The following is a 13690-nucleotide window of genomic DNA, read 5'->3' as shown; positions in this document are numbered from 1 at the left end:
TGAAAAATGATTTTCACTAAATATTGAAAGTCCTTTTTAAGATTTTAAAACCACAGAGTTGTAGTCATATCAGTCTAAAGGTTGTTTTAATTTCTTTTTCCAGCTGGTCTTAATAACTTGATTATAGAAATAGAGAAGATATAAGGGTGAATGGATCCAAGGTTGAAATTTTACAAGATGTGTGAGTGTTGTTGAGGTGGGACACTTTGTATGGTATGGAACAAAACCAGGAGGAGGAAGCCATATGCTAAATATGGAGTCAAGAGATTTTTGGTCCTGACAAGTTCAAAGTGCCAGTGTTGTGGGTGGGACACAGGGAGTAGGAAAAGGGAAGGTCATGATCACAGCAGGCTGCTGGAGCTTATGCTCCCAGAAATAAAACAGTGCTGGATTAGCCACAAAATGGGTCTTACTGAAGTGAGGTATGGGTGAAGATCCTTCATGAGGAATGTAGTGGAGCAGGAAGGTTTATCGAATATGTAACATCCATGTGGATGTTGGAGTTTCTCCGGAACAGGATAACAGAAGACTGGAAATAAAAAGAAAGACTAAGAACCACTGGTTACAAACTATATCTCCCATGTCTAGGGAATGTTTTCAGACTGTCCTCCTCTTAGTAGAGATGATGGAGGCAAAATAGGTCTTGGGTAAGACTTTTGTCTCTCTGTTTTCTGTAAATATTAGACACTTTTTATAAACGGTTGCTGTTTCATTTCCTTTTGAGGGGTTTCCCTTTTATCAGAGTTTTAAAAGTCCTTTTGATGACCGAATTTTTTTCTAAGTCCCAGTGCACCGGGGTTTAAAAACTTGTTACACTTTTCCAACAGATGTAAGCTCCTCCCTTCCCTTCATTTATCTTCACATTAGTGCCCTTATTTCCAGCCTTTACATACGTCCTTTTGAAATCTGAGTTCATCTGAAATGAGCCCAGACCTTGGCCCCAGATAATCATGTGGGGCAATGTAATTTGATTGACTTTTCTAAATGTCTTCAATTTTCTTATTTTTTGGGACCACATTCTCTTCTAGAATTTTTGCTCCAGGGTTGCTCCATGCTTTTTATCTAAACTTAAAAAAAAAAAAAAAAAAAAAAAGGAAAAATTTGCTTACAAATTCTGGGATTGATATCTGATGATGACAGCTTTCTTTACATTTTATGTATCAAAAAATGTACATAATCATTTTTTCCTAAAGTCTGTGAAAAACCATGAACTTTGGAATTAAATAGATCTAAATTTAATCCTAGATTTACCATTTATTATTTGGGAATCAATGAGTAAGATGTCTTTCAAATATGAATTATTATTTATCAAATGGATGGAGGAATAAAACTTCTGTTCTTGTGATAATAACATGACATAATGCAAGTCTTCTATGTGTAAAGTCTGGCACAAAATAGACACAAACTCAAAGTTAATTTCCAATTCTGTTCTCAGTCTCGATCATTTCTTTCTTTCTTTCTTTCTTTCTTTCTTTCTTTCTTTCTTTCTTTTTTTTTTTTTTTTTACCAGTTAAACTGAATGTTTAATACATTTGTAGGAACAGAAGAAATGCAGTAAGGATTAAAATCTTATAATTACATTAGATATATTTGTAAAAGGTGTTTCATTTTTCAAAGAAGTTTCCCCCTTTTCCCTATCTTTTTTTTTTTTTAATCTTCCTCAGAGCAATAAATAGTAATTACTACATTTATGGACAAGCTGCTCTACTGTGTTGGACAGTAATTATTATATCTTTATGTTTCACATCATTATTACCTCCCAAAATTCTACCTTTATTTCCTTGCACAGTTTCACTGCACAGTTTCACAATAAAACTGTACTCCACTCAAATTAGAAGAGCCCAAACAAATTACAGCAAACAGCAGTCAAATTCATATGAATGAATGATAGAGAACCAAATATTTCAAAGTGCTGATTTAGTAACATAGTGTCTACTGGCACAAACTTTCGATTTCCTCATATTATTAAAACAACAGCAACAGAAATGAAAGCTACATTAATGAAAATGGAACTTAGGAATGAGGTCATTAAATATAACTAACTACATTTTAAATACAGATATTATGTATTTCCTGATTAGTATCCAGTAAGTGTCTAGACTTCTATCCTGAATTCCAGTCTCAGATAAAAAGGTCAAAGACAGTTACAGGGAAGATGCTTCATATTATCAGGTCCATTTTTTACATGATGAGGTCCTTTAGGAAATTGCTTTAGTCTTTTTTTTTTTTTTATCAGAGATCTCTGTTAGTCCTTTTGTTGGTAATCCATTCATGTCTGCACCCTTACAGTCTACTTTGCCTTTGTTTGTATCATCGGTTTCTTGTATAGCTTTTGTAGGCTATATACGACCAACGAAGGAGGAAATCAGAGGGTATATATATGGCTCCAGGAATTTTTTGTAGATCCAGAGCAGAACTGGAATGATGATACAAGGAATGCACACCATTGTCCTGGGCTTGAGCTCCTCAACTGTTGATTGTGAGAGCGAAGGCAGGCACTGCAGGAGCCTGCGGTCCAGAGGGCCGAGGAGGGCGGGAGGCAGGAGGCCACGCACTGGCTAGGGTTCTGTGGGCGCCTGGGCCTGCTGAGCAGCCCCTCAAGCCCACCGCAAGTGGCAGTCCAGACACACTTACCCCCATTTGTTTCTTATTAGTCAAATTTAAGTCCAGATATTATGCTTTTCCTAAATTTATAACTATTCTAAGTTAAACATCAATAAGACAAAAAGTGAAAAATTTTAAAGGACTTATAAATGTGAATGAAAAAGAGAGTAAAGCATGTCATTAATTTTTTTATTCTTAAATTGATGCTTGGAAATATTATTGCAAGCATTACTACTACTTTTGAAAGGTCATGTGGAATGATAGGAAAGGTCTAGGAAGACAAACCAGCTAAAATATCTCCAAACAAATTGCCACAGCTCCTGCAGTTTTCCATACATATTGAAGTTTAGACATGTCTATGAAAACTACTGTTAAAGCACTCTATTACCCTCTGTCAGGAATTAGAGTGTAATGCTTAACAAAGAGTAAGGTTCTAAGAGGAGATGGAACATCAGACAGATATATTTTTGAAGAAGAGGTAAAGGAGAAGTCTGAAGTATTTGACTTTATGCAAGTAGAAAATAAATGGCTGGATACTACTGCCACTATCTGTGCTTCTTACTACAATTTAGAGAGTTTCTAGCTAAAATACACAATTTTGGGGGGAAAGAAATGATAGAAATGGAATTTTTTGGCAAACTATCAGTTGTCTTGACCTTGCTCCTGGGTGGTCAGGCAGGAGACCCCCTCCACTACCTCTAAGATCTCATGTTTTTCCTTTCCATGTTGAAATGTCTGTGAAACTATTAATTGTCCATCAACTGGAAAATAGATGAAGCCTCACTATAACAGTAAAGCATTTGCTTCTGCTAATTTTTATGTGAAAACAGGATGTTTGATCACGGATCTTTAGACAGCCTTGATCTGGGATCAAAGAGTACAACTCTGTCATGAAGCTGGAGCTGGAGTACCTGAATGGAAAGCCTGGTTGGGTTTCCTTGGTTAAATTACACCCTGATCTGCATATTCCTCTTATGTAAAAGAAGCCAAAAACACTGGCTTTTAGGATCAATGTGTGGGGTCTGTCTCATGGGTTTGGGGCTGAGGTGCAAATGCCTGGCTGAGGCAGCAAGACCTTTGAACCTAGATGTCACTTTCTCAAAAGACTTCACATTGATCTCTCTCTCTCTCTTTTTTTTGAGACAGGTTTTGGCTCCGTCATCCAGGCTAGAATGCAGTGGTGCCATCTCAGCTCATTGCAACCTCCACCTCCCAGGCTCAAGCTGCCCTCCCATCTCAGTCTCCCGAGTAAGATGAGTGGCTAATTTTTTTTTTTTTTTTTTGGGAGAGGCAGAAATGGAATTTGCCATGTTGCCTCGGCTGGTCTTGAGCTCCTGGGCTCCAGTGATCTGCTTGCTTCAGCCTCCCACAGCATTGGGATTACATGCATGAGCCGTCAAGACCTGGCCACATTAACTTTTTTGATATCTCCAAAATAATTATTTTATATTCAGTTGTAGGGATATACTGACACAATTCAAAGAACCTTTATTAGTTTGGATGAGATTAGACTATAGTAAAGAGGACCAGTAATAGCTGTGGTTAAAAGAAGAGAGACATTTGTTTCTTTCTGACATAGCAGTAAACTACTGTTTAACTCTCTGTATTAGTCAGGGTTCTCTAGAGGGACAGAACTAATGGGAGATATACATATATATCTCCCATTATATATATATATATACACACACACACACACACACACACACACACACACACAAACACACATATATATGAAGGGGAGTTTATTAAGTATTAACTCAAAGGATCACAGGTCCCACAATAGGCCATCTGCAGGCTGAGGAGCAAGGAGAGCCACTCTGAATTCCAAAACTGAACAAGTTGGAGTCTGATGTTCTAGGGCATGAAGCATCCAGCATGAGAGAAAGAAGGAAAGAGGTAGGCTGGGAGCTTAGGCCCATCTCTCTTTTCACATTTTTCTGCCTGCTTGTATTCTAGCCATGCTCGCAGCAGATTAGATTGTGCATGTAATTCCAATGCTGTGGGAGGCTGAAGCAAGCAAATCACTTGAGCTCAGGAGTTCAAGACCAGCCTAGGCAACATAGCAAAATTCTGTTTCTACTCCCCCCACCAAAAAACTTAGTCACTTATTTTACTTGGGAGGCTGAGATGGGAGGGCAGCTTGAGACTGGGAGGTGGAGGTTGCAGTCAGTATTAACCATCACACTCTCTGAAATGAAGCACCATTTCCATGCAATAGCCACAACTCTGTGCCATTCTTCTCTATATCTCTACACAGTAGAGAAGTAGTATTCAGCATGTACCTGGTAGATGTTCCACTCAGCTGATTGTTGATTCTGGTGATGATCGTGTAAGTGACCCGTATTAACTCCAATGTCATGACTTTGACACAGTTGACAGTTGTCCATGTGTACCAGGGCTTTTACCAATATTCCAAGACCTGATTTTGTTGAGACTGTCATATTCTAGAACTTAGATGTGGATTCTAATTAAGGTGATTGAAATTTAGATTTAATTGAAAATTTAAAATAACAGGAAGCAATGAAGATAATTTGAATGTTATTTGTAACAAATTTGTTGTTAATTTAGGAAGAACTTGTGGACCAAGGCTTTGAAAAATTAGCAGAGTTTGGATAGGTAAGTCTCAGGGACAGAGGAGAGCACAGCATGTAAGTTTGGTAAGTGAGGGTCTGAGAGGTGGTATTGACAGCAGGCCTCTATAAGAGAGAGAAGTAGGGAAGAATGCTGGATATTTGAATTGGGGGCAGGTGATAAAGCAAATGATAGGCACAGAATGCATTATTCTTCTGAAGATAGACGATGATAATAATAACATAAGAATGCAGACTGATGCATAAGGACAAAAAGAACTAGAACATTCTTTTGAGAAAACCAGTTCCATGAAGCAAATAGTTGTTAGACTTTAAACCTCATACATCTTGTCATATGTGTATGAAAAGGAGAAAGTCAGGAATTAATCTAAGTTTAAAGAAAAAATATATCAACTTTATCCTCTAGTTATTGGTTTTCTTACTTGGAAATGGATTTGTTACAAATAAAATGTGTTTAATAATATCTTGGGTAGAGTTTTCATGCCATCATATGCATAGCTATGTTAGGCTAGATGAAGTTTTTACATAGCTATACAGTTTTAAAGTTTTTGGTAGTACCTTCTCAGCCTGTGATTGAGACATCTCTGGTTAAGTAAATTAATGTTTCTATTTTCAGTGACTCACTTGGAATAACACATTTATTTTTAAGCCTGCACTGGCCTTTATAATCTTTCTACTAAAAAAGAAAATGGTGGTTCATTGTCTTGATTTTTATGCTAGCAAACACCAAGAAGCAGGGAAGATTTCCTTTTCTTGTGTTTCACTGTGGCACTCACTGATCTACACCTGGCACTCTGTAATACGCATGTGTTGTAGATTATACCTGATGAAAGGTTCTGTGCTGTCATCCCAGCCCATGCTCTGTCATATCAACCTGTTGGCAAATTATAGCTGTTACTCCTGCCAAATTAGTCAGCTGCAATGGAAACATCAATCTGAGATGCGTGCTTTCTGTCGTAGAATAAAAATTAGAGAGGCGACGTGATTGTCACACATGTGCCTGTAAGTTGTAGATTTAATAGCCACTGTAGTGGAGGTACAGGAAGAAGAAAAGACTGGGAGAGACATTTTCATTTTTTTAATATAAATTTTTATCTTAAAAACAAAGCAAATATTAGAGTCCTCTTTTTAAAAAAATTTTAATGTTTTTGTTTTGTTTTGTTTTTGAGACCAGATTTCACTCTTGTTGCCCAGGCTGGAGTGCAATGGCACGATCTTGACTCACTGCAACCTTCGCCTTTCGGGTTCAAGTGATTCTCCTGCCTCAGTCTCCCAGGTAGCTGGGATTACAGCCTCGTGCCACCATGCCAGGCTAATTTTTCTTTTTTTTTTTTTTATTTTTTTTTATTTTTTATTTTTTTTTTAGTAGAGACGGGGTTTCACCATGTTGGCCAGGCTGGTCCTGAACTCCTGACCTCAGGTGATCTACCCACCTTGGCCTCTCAAAGTGCTGGGATTATAGGTATGAACTGTGCCTGGTTGCCTGGAGTCCTCTTAAAGGGAAAAGTCATATCTTCTTTAAATATAAAAGGGAATTTCCTTCTTCAGTCACGTAATAATTGTTCATCTTTATCTTGGTGGATATCCATTGCTTTTGACACAGATTTAACTCAATTAGACATTTTTATAGCTACTTACTTATGATAATTGTGTAAAAAGGAGCAAGGAGCTTAGTAAATAACACATTACCTTCAAAGCCTAAATAGCATATGAAGGTCAGTTACTATAGAAAACCATTCTCTGCTTTTTTTATTTTTTATTTTTTAGAGTCTGAGTTTGGTGCTGTGTTAAATATTATTGTTCTTTTCTTGCATTTCTCCATGAATATCTACTTGAATTTTGAATGTGAACATACTCAGTTTTTTTAATTAAAAGAGAAATACTTTGGAGGAGAAGGCAACTGTTTGTTATCTCAGTACATTCAGAAAACAACACTAATGTGTTTTGTAAATACTGGCTTAAAAATAGGAATGGAGGAGTAAATTTGAGTGATTTCTAAACACTCTATTATTAAAACATTTGTTAACATAAGCCTTGTTTACTTCACACAATTAATGAATAATCTAATATCTATTTTGAAAATCTAAAACTATTACTCTGATCTGATAGAAGATGACCATGTATCAAAAATTTTATTTAACTAAAAAAACTTAACTTATTAATTTATGAAAAAGTCAGTGAGATATATAGCAAGATCAAAGAGAAATCAAAGTACCACACTCTTATTGTCAGATTAGGAATGCTGTAATAAATTTGCAAATGAATGCCAAACTGGCAAAATTGGTCAGTATCTACAGAACAATAATCAATTGCATTTCACAGACACAATTTACATTTCTATGGGTAGCAATTATTTGTATTACTATCAAATTTCTGTAAGTGTTCTACAAGTTAATGTCTAGCTCTACAGTTATAAAATAGCCTGCTCAAAGACTAAAATTGTGTAAAATTTTGCACATCCCTAAAAGTGTTCATATAAAGCTACACAACTCAAAAGTATCAGACTGTATCATTCCATTGAAAGGCTAGCCTGTAATCTCTTTTGCTCATTTGAAACATTTGCACATTTCTTTCCTATACTAGATAGAGAGAAAGCCAATAATTAATAAGTAGTTTTGAATACTGAAAAAGTTAAGCAATCATAGGGATGGTGGTTATTCAGAACCTGAATGAACATTAAGTTGTCCCATGTTCAATACTGTATCTTCATTATTACTTCACCCTATGTGTATTTCTCTGATTCTACCTTCTACCTCTATCAATCCCAAATAAAACAAAATAATCTATGATTTGAAACCGGGTACTAATAGTGAGATCAAATGAAATGACAAAATAAAAGGCCATTGCAAACAAATCAGAAAAAAAGATAGAGAAAAGGCAAATAGAAAGATGACTTGAGAGGATATGTGTTCATTTATTCCTTTATTCATTAAACATTTGTGGGGCAAGAATCATGCTATATGCTGTGATTAAAGATAAAAGATAAGCCTTGACCTTGAGGATTTCTTAGGTTTGTAAAGGAAAAAAAATAATCAGCCTATACTAACAAAAATATTGTGAGGCGAACGTGATAACCACTACATTACGGAAACCACATCTAACAAAAATATTGTAAAGCTGTCTGATAATTTCTTGAGAATATGAAAAAAATTACTTTTTCTCGTTGCATTTATTAGTGTATCAAATATGAAATAGTTTAGAATTTTATTTTTATTGTTTGGTCTTATAAATATTTTGCACAAAAGAAAAAACTACTTTTTTCTATTGTGTATATTAGTGTATCCAATATGGAATAGTTTAGAATTTATGTTTATTGTCTGATCTTACATTGAAAGGTTTAGAGAAAGATACTAATTTTACTTTAATTTTGCTTTTAATGAGTATCAAAAGCAAAATAATTATGTGACTGTGATGTATAATTTAAAATTTAAAAGTAATTCTTAATTTGTAAAAGATGTTAAATTAACTTTATTTAGTGTCAGATATTAGAATAGAAAATCTGAGACTATTCTGATCTTGGAAATTGAGAACAAGTATGGTTTTGTGTTTATTATTGATCTCTGGCACTTACCTTAGAATCTGGAACTTAGTATTTATATTCCTAGTCAGCTGTGGGTCACACACATTTGTTTGCCCACCTTTTTCCTTGCTCAAGCCACACTGATTTTGTTTAGGCATTGGGGAACAGCACTCTCAGAAGCAATATGCCCAGCCCTGTGTGGTAGGCCATGGTTGGTCTAAGCTACCACAAGAATCCCATTCCTGTTTTGTAGTGGCTGGTCTAATAGTGATCACGCTGTCCTTTTTTGGACCATGAGATGTAAAAGAGAATGTGCTGAGGGCTTCTGGGAAAAAAAATATTTCTACCCCGATTAACAGACATGTGAGAGGGGCCCCTTTTCTTTTATTCTTGAACACTCTTATGTGAATTTTTGTTGTAGAAACTGTGGAAGCCATACGGTGATCAGGAGAGATCTGGGACAATTTCAGAGAAAGTGACCTAAAGCTTTCACCCCGTTGATCTTCTTGTTACTAGGGATGATAAACCTTATTATTTACGGCATTAAAAAAAAAAAAAAAACTTGCGTTTGAAAGTATTTGAATTTAACCTTAATTTGATGCAATTTTGGAGTTGTGATTTAAAAATTACCATGAAAATCTTTTTTTATATGATAACACAGGACCTCAAGATTGTAGAAGTGGATTCTAAATATCTTGGTTTTGTGATACACTAATTAAACTCTCTTATTAGTAAACTAGGAAGAATAGTATTCTAAAGTGAAGTTTCATAAACGTAAATATGAACGTATGGTTCAAATGAAAACATTAAAAGGCTTACAGATAATGAACCTTAGTACCATATTTGTTCCTTCTTTCTTCCTGAAGTAAAGTAGATGCTTCAGCATTTCATCACCAGTGTTTACCGACTTTCTTTGTACCTGGGCTCTGTAGTGAGAGCTGGTGACATAAAGGGATAGAGAATTTAGTGCACATTGGATTTCATGGCTCTATGGTGCTTTACAAATATTCACTCATTTAATCCTTAATATGATCAAATATGACTATGTGGCAGGCACTATGTTACAAAGAAAAGGAAACTGAGACAGAGAGATGTCACGCAACTTGCCCAAGGCCAAACAGCTGGAAAGAGTAAAGTCAGAATTTGAACTCAAGTAGCAAGGCTACTTCAGAGGTGTTGTGCTTCTATCCAGTGTGCCACTTCATCTTTCACACAATCTAGACTATTAGATAGTATTTCCTTGCTCTCTCACTAGCCTCGATGTTGTCTGCCATTTATCAGCATCACCCTTATGGAAATTATTCTTGCCAAAGTGACCCAAGTTTTGTTTTGTTTTTAACATTGACTTTCTCCTTTCTGTCAATGGTTCAAATCTTCCTGATCCACATTCTCTGACAATGTAACAACACATTTTCCTGGACTTTTCCCATTTCATATGGGGTTATATACTTTTTTCTTTGACATTAAAGCTATCTTTAACAACTTTTGCTTTTCATACCATACCATACTATCAGTTTTCTGAGCTAGTTTGTAAGTTTAAGAACAAGGGTTGGTGTTTCTGACCCTGTATAACCAGTGTGCTCAGGCTGGTGCCCTCTTCAGCTTCTTCTTCAGTCTGCTGAGCACTGTCAAGGAAGAGCAGCCTCAAAAAAGGCATCTCAACTCCATGATTGGAGTGGGTAGTGACAGAGGTGATGGTAGCCCTTTGGCTGCCTCTGCCTCTGGCTGGCTGTTTGGGGCTCAGCTGTCCCAGGTCAGGACGGAGGCCCTGATGGCTTAGGAAATTGATATACTAGCACACCTGATATATTCATCACTCATAGCAAACGAAAAGGTCTGCTATAGACAGTAGAAACTATCAAAGTTTACAAAATGGTATTCGAGGGACATTAACTCAACAGTAGTATACATGTGGGGAGAGTGTTTGGGGTAGGATGATAAAATAAGTGATTACTAAAGTCCAGGTGTGAAATAATGCATACCTGCAATGACATGGTATAGTAACAATAAAAAGAAGAAAGTAAAGAGACACAGTACTCGATGGGAGACAGAGGAAGAAAATATGATATCCTAGTATTGAACCTGGAAGACTAGGGAAATGATGGTTCCACTTAAAGGGCAAGGAAGGGAAAATCCAGAGGGTAAACTGGTTTCTATGAATAAAGACGATAAGCTAGGCTGTACATATCAAGTTCAAGATGCTTGGAAATGGAAATTAGAGATGTGAGAAGTTTAGTGGAGGGCTCAGTATTGGACATAACACTTTAGGAGCTATCTATGAGAGGCAGTAGTTAAAATCATTAGTGTAGATGAAGTTTCTGAATAAGAGTTTGCAAAAGAAAAACAAAGATAGGACTAAGTCTTAGGGCAGCATTTTCAAAGTAGGTCTCCCAGATGAGCAGCATCAGCAACTGGTAACCTCTTAGAAATATGAATTATCAGGTTGATGTATATAAAGTCGGATATATATAAAGACTGGGCCACCTCTGGGCACATTGCCTGTGAGTTATCCCTGCTACACAAGGAGTGGTTAAAAAAATACAAGTTCTATAGCCAAGACAATCCAAAGCAAAAAGAACAAAGCTGGAAGCATCACGCTACCTGACTTCAAACTATGCTACAAGGTCACAGTAACCAAAACAGCAAGGTAATGGTACCAAAACCGAGATATAGACCAATGGAACAGAACAGAGTCCTCAGAAATAACACCACACGTATATAACCATCTGATCTTCGACAAACCTGACAAAAACAAGCAATGGGGAAAGGACTCCCTATGTAATAAATGGTGCTGAAAAAACTAGTCATATGCAGAAAAGAGAAACTGGACACTTTCCTTAGACATTATACAAAAATTAACTCAAGATGGATGAAATTCTTAAATATAAAACATAAAACCATAAAACCCTAGAAGAAAACCTATGCGATACCATTGAAGACACAGGCATGGGCAAAAACATCATGACTAAAACAGCAAAAGCAATTGCAACAAAAGCCAGAATTGGCAAATAAGATCTAATTAAATGAAAGGACTTCTTCACAGCCAAAGAAACTATCATCAGAGTGAACAGGCAACCTACAGAAAGGGTAAAAAATTTTGCAATCTATCCATCTGACAAAAGTCTAATATCCAGAATCTACAAGGAACTGAAACAAATTTACAAGAAAAAAACAAACAACCCCATCAAAAAGTGGGTAAAGGATATGAACAAATTCTTCTCAAAAGAAGACATTTATGTGGCCAACAAACAATGAAAAAAATCTCATCATCACTGGTCATTAGAGAAATGCAAATCAAAACCACAACGAGATACCATCTTTGCCAGTTAGAAAGGTGATCATTAAAAAGTCAAGAAACAACAGATGCTGGAGAGGATGTGGAGAAATAGGAACACTTTTACACTGTTAGTGGTAGTGTAAATCAGTTCACCCATTGTGGAAGACAGTGTGGTTATTCCTGAAGGATCTAGAACCAGAAATACCATTTGACGCAGCAATCCCATTACTGGGTATATACCCAAAGGGTTATAAATCATCCTATAAAGACATATGCACATGTATGTTTATTGCAGCATTATTTACAATAGCAAAGACTTGGAACCAACCCAAATGCCCATCAGTGATAGACTAGATAAAGAAAATGTGGCACATATACACCATGGAATATGCAGCCATAAAAAGGATGAGTTCATGTCCTTCATTTGCAGGGACGCAAATGAAGCTGAAACCATTATTCTCCGCAAATACAGGAAAAGAAAACCAAACACCGGGTGTTCTCACTCATAAATGGGAGCTGAACAAAGAGAACACATGGACACAGGGAGAGGAACAGCACACACCAGGCCTGTCGGGGGGTGGAGGCAAGGGGAGGAAAAACATTAGGACAAGTACCTAATGCATATGGAGCTTAAAACCTAGATGATGGGGATCCAGTGAGCATGGCGGCATCGAAGGTGAAGCAGGACATGCCCCCGGCTGGGGGCTATAGGCCCATCGCCTACAAACGGAACTTGCCGCGTGGAGGACTGTCAGGCTACAGCATGCTGGCCCTGGGCATCGGGACCCTGTTCTACGGGTACTGGAAAGTAAGTGGAACCGCGAACGCAGGCGCCTACAGATGGAGTACTTTGAGGCCCGCATCGCACTGATGCCGCTGTTTCAGGCCGAAACGGACCGGAGGATCCTGCACATGCTTCGGGAGAACCTGGAGGAGGAGGCCATTATCATGAAGGACGTGCCCGACTGGAAGGTCGGGGAGTCTGTGTTCAACACAACTCGCTGGGTGCCCCCCCGGGTGCCCCCCTTTGCTCGGGGAGTTGTACGGACTGCGCCACCTGGAGGAGGCTGCCTTTGCCAACCACGGCTTCATGATGTACACATAGGCCCTGCGCCCTCTGTACACCTGGACCCTTCCCCTTCCCACTCAGACAGAATAAATGCTCTGCAGACCTGGAAAAAAAACAAAACAAAACAACCCTAGATGATGGGTTGATACGTGCCACAAACCACCATGACACATATATACCTTTGTAACAAACCTGGACGTTCTGCCCATGTATCCTAGAACTTAAAGTAAAAACAACAACAACAACAACAAAAAAAAACCAAACAACAACAACAAAAAACCTTCACTATTTTTTCTTTTTGAGATGGCACCTTGCTCTGTTGCTTAAGCTGGAGCACAGTGGCATGATCTTGGCTCACTGCAACCTCCACCTCCTGGGTTCAAGCAATTCTTCTGCCTCAGCCTCCCAAGTAACTGAAAAAAAAAAAAAATGTGATCTAGCTGTTACCCAGGCTAAAGTACAGTGGCACAATTATAGCTCACTGTAGCCTCAAACTCTTGGGCTCAAGCAATCCTCCTGCCTCAGCCTCCTGAGTAGCTGGGACTACAGACGCACACACCACCACACCTGGCTAATGGGCTAATTTTTGTTCTTGTTAGGTTTTTGCAGAGACAAGGATCTCACTTAGC

General features: G+C 37.6%; 2 pseudogenes across 1 annotated transcript; one reads left to right on the top strand and one right to left on the bottom strand.

Moving 5' to 3' along the window:
- Window positions 1-1510: 1510 nt before the first annotated feature.
- On the bottom strand, window positions 1511-2563 carry LOC116534398 (annotated as a pseudogene). The gene has a single exon (XR_004261695.1). The product of XR_004261695.1 is annotated as a UPF0729 protein C18orf32 homolog pseudogene (transcript).
- A 10072-nt stretch (window positions 2564-12635) lies between these two features.
- On the top strand, window positions 12636-13167 carry LOC116534366 (annotated as a pseudogene).
- The last annotated feature ends 523 nt before the right edge of the window (window positions 13168-13690 follow it).

This window comes from Sapajus apella, unplaced genomic scaffold (genome assembly GCF_009761245.1).
Source record: "Sapajus apella isolate SASKATOON/1434 unplaced genomic scaffold, GSC_monkey_1.0 scaffold87, whole genome shotgun sequence".
Taxonomy (NCBI): Eukaryota; Metazoa; Chordata; class Mammalia; order Primates; family Cebidae; genus Sapajus; species Sapajus apella.
Note: the sequence above shows the minus strand (reverse complement) of the source record. Positions and strands in the feature narration are given on the sequence as shown.